Source organism: Artemia franciscana, unplaced genomic scaffold (assembly GCF_032884065.1).
Source record: "Artemia franciscana unplaced genomic scaffold, ASM3288406v1 Scaffold_1467, whole genome shotgun sequence".
In the NCBI taxonomy this organism is placed as follows: Eukaryota; Metazoa; Arthropoda; class Branchiopoda; order Anostraca; family Artemiidae; genus Artemia; species Artemia franciscana.
In genome coordinates this window covers 38,254-42,355 of record NW_027062840.1, presented here as the reverse complement: position 1 = coordinate 42,355, position 4,102 = coordinate 38,254, and positions in this window count along the sequence as shown.

Below are 4,102 nucleotides of genomic sequence, written 5' to 3'. Positions count from 1 at the left end.
CAAATTAATTTTTAAAAGATTAAATATGTTTGGATAAATGTAAGAAATTTGTTATTTTAAATTTGATTTTCAGAGAGAAAACAATTATTCAGAGCGGATCTAGGATTAGGTTGTTTTGTTTTTTTTTTTTGGGGGGGGGGTACAATAGATTGTTTGGATAAACTTGCGAACGCAAAAAAAAAGCCTTCGAGTCATGTAGTTCCACACTTAAGTTCGAGGTACTTAAGTACAATTTACCTCAAGTACTTAGTACTGAAACTTAATTACAATTTTGGTTTAGTAATAGGTACTTATACTTAAATACTTTTTGGAGTTCTTGACTCAACACTGGCATAGGCTTAGGCTATAGCCTGAAATATTCTAGTTAGATGCTTAAGCTGTTTTTAGCTTAGTTATTGTTCTATAGGTTGGACTTACTCTTTCAAGACGTATAAAAATCACTTATATTGCTTTATGGTATTAAAATTTACATTGTTAATAGTTTTAAAATATAGCCTACGTTGTTATATTGTTTGGACATATTTCTTCAAAACATTTATAACTATGATAAATCAAATATCTTTAACAATTTAAGGAATAAATATCACAATATGTATGTTAAACAGAAAATATTCATTCATTTGGGTTTTTTTCAGTAAAGCAAAAATTATGTTCTGACCGTGGAAAGGCATAAAGGTTTTGAGCCCTACTCATAATAGTTTTTGCTCGTCTTGAGTTTGACTCGGCTATTTATTGTAATCGTTTCGTTTTGGGTCTCCTTTATTTATCGATGGTGATTTGTGGTAGAGTTACAACTGTTAAATTACTTTATTCTATTTTTGCTCATTTTTGGTTAAATGGAGTTATTTACTTTTCTGTGAAAAACTTATTTTGTGGAAAGAGATTTTGTAATTAATTAGTTGAATCGACAGTTAATTCTTGCAGTGATCAAACCTTTTTGTGAGCTGACCTAGTTAATAGAACGGAGATAGACTATAAAGATAACACTACAACAATATGTTATTATGGAGTTTCTATTCTTGCCGTAAATGTTCTAATAGGAGGGGCCTATGGGGACATCGGAAATCTCCTATCCTTAACACCAACTTCTATAACGGTGGGGGAGCGCATTTCATTCCATAGGGGGATTGATGAGACGGAAATGGCTAGGACAACCCGTCTAAGGGAGGATATACAGATAACATCTATAACAGAGGGAGAAAATTTGCTATTTTGTAGTAGGGTCTGAGATAGAAAATTGGCTAAAGCCAGTTAATATTGAAAAAAAAACCTAGAATTGATGTTTCTGGAAACATTTTAGAAAACAGAAAACTTCCAAACACGTATACAGAATATGAGACGCTGGCCAGCACATACCAAGGTGAAGTACTCAATGTGCCAGAGAAAAATGAGAACAAATTTATCACGCATGCATTCTCACGAAAAGTTCGAGAAACATTGGCCCAATATGAAAAACCAAATTGGGGGTTAAATTCCCATTTGGCTAAGATTTATTTGATATTTCGGCAACGGCAAAAGTTAGAAAAACTATAGGTGAGAAAAATTTAAATTCTCATTAAGTGACTAGTTATATAATATTTCGACAAAAGAAAAGAAAACTAAGAGACAAAATTAGGAGATTTAGTCTGCAGTGGCGGAAAAAACAATTTTGGGAGAATTGCAAAACGAGCTTAGGGGGAACAAGGTGGTCCAGGACCCATAGGAAATAAAACCAAATTATCATAAATTGGATTTGATGGAACTGCAGCGAGTCATGGAAAAATTGGGAGATACTGAGTTTCGGCTGGGACTGGAAAAGCTTTGAAGGGAATCTGCGATTATTCCTATGGGTTTTAAGGATGTTTAGACCGTTTATGAGTGGAAAAAGTCCCTTGTAGAGGAATCCCTAAGGTAGTTGTAAAAAAGTGCCAGTTCCCTCATTGTACAACTGCTGGGACAAATATGATCTTGTAAACGAGATTTTGCCTCTCTGATCTGGAATCCTTGGCAGATAATCCCTATCAGTCACGTCATACTTCACCCAAATTTGCCCAGTAAATAAATTTGCTATCCTGGATTGAAATCAACAAATATTTCCCATATATCTTATTCCTTGAGCTACATGCCAAACTTTATCTACAGTTGGCATCAAAAAGCATTCTTAACTGTCTTACCTAAGAGGATGAGACCGAAAATAAACTGATTAATGATTCGCTCCGGTTTTTAGCTGATTTTGTTGTATCCCTATTGTTTTCATAGGTCTCTGTATTTTAGGCTACAGATGACTTTAAATTATACCAAGGAAAAAATCATTTTTCAATTAGGATATTCATTTCTTTTCATAATTGGAGGTTAATAGGCTTGTTCATCCGTTTCTTTTATGTCTGGTATCATCAAATGTGCATGAAACTGATTCTCCGCTTGTCCAAAATATAAATTATGTGTGAATTCACTCTAGCTAGGCCAAAAGATTGATTGATGAAATTGGCACGATTTTTTCTGGCAATCTTGTGGACTTCAATTTTTCAAAATCTCAATCCTCTTGTAAATGCCCATACAATCTAGACCCTGATTGTTCTGCATTGTGAACATATGGGTGGGGACAGATCCTGAGCCAAACCGTGGAAGCAGCAGTACAAAAATTGGTCAGAGATGGAAGAAAGAAGGGAAATGGAGACTGTAAAGTTGAAGTTCAGTGTTTATGTTTGCAAGGGTGGACCAGCGTGGCACGTGGGTGGCCATTTATCTTACAGGGGAGGTGTTAAGGATCTGACCCTTATGTTTTTAAGATAAAAAACCTTCTATTTGCACTTGCTTACAGTATACTTTAAAGGACAAGCTAAATTCTCATTGCCAAGCCAGTAATCTGATAAGGAGTAACCTTTCGGGCTAAAACATATTTCCGTCTGTCTGGTCTTGGTCATTCATAGCTAATATTATTCAGAAGAAGCTAGTGGTTTAAAGTCTGGTTTAGCAGATTGGCAAAAGTCATTTTGGGGACCCACCCAACGCAAGCTTTTTCTGTGCTAAAATAGTGATTTTCTTTCAGTTCGTTTTTAGAATGCAAAGTCTCTTTTAAGAATCTGCTTAGAAAGTTTTCTTATAGAGTTCACAGAAACATTTTTTGTCAGAATTGACCTTTGGAGATTAAAAGTGAGTTGAGTTCTTCAACTATGCAAGATTATTTCTCCCTGAACACAGGCAGGGTTGGAAAAGAGTTTTCGAGAAGTACTGTCATTAATATAACGACAAGAAGGCTCATTTACCCTCCAAAGCGATAGTTAGAGAGATATTATTGGTGACAGAGGTTTTGACACCTGTGGCCAATAGTTTGGCCCTTAGAAAGATAGTACACGGTTCAAACACACGCTGGTTGCAATACCAGTGCATGAAGAAACTGTAGAACCCTTGTAATCGCTTGATCACGTTACTAGACTTTATTGGCACCACCATTGCCGCTAGAGATCAAATAGCTGGCAGCCCCAAGGCATCCAGTGTAAACAGTTTTTATTGTAAGTTCTGTTCGTTTTGGGTTTCATTTATTTATTTGCTGTGATTCGTGGTATTTTTACGCTTGGAGGATTATTTGGATTTATTTCTGCTCGATTTATCTTAATATGGCTCTTTACTTTTTTTGTGAAAAATGTATTTTTTGGAAAAAGTCTTCTAAATTAATCTTGGAAAATTCCATGAAACAAAATTAAGTTACTCAAAATTCGAGTGTACCTAAAAAATTTTTAAGCAAGGTTTCAATATTCAGGAGGGCTATTTCACTGCTGGGAGAACTTCTTTTCTTGGATTAGCAAACCTGATTCAAATTATATGCTCGTTGCTGATGAACGGAGCGTTGAAGGTTGCGAGGAACTTGGGAGGTAAATGGGGGAAACGGGCCAAGCCCCAGGTTTTGTAAAAGTCATTTGTGTTTGTCATTTTATAGTTTCCTTTCGATTTTCCTGGGGATGGGGGTCCAGTTCATTATGCAAATAATTGTGCTGTGTCAAAATAAGTTTTGATGAAAATTTGGAACCAGGGAAAAGGGTCATTTTGTTCTCAGAGATGGCCCTGCAAGCTATGTGGCACTGCGAGCATGAAAGTGCAATCTATGCAATTAAAGAAGAAAAGT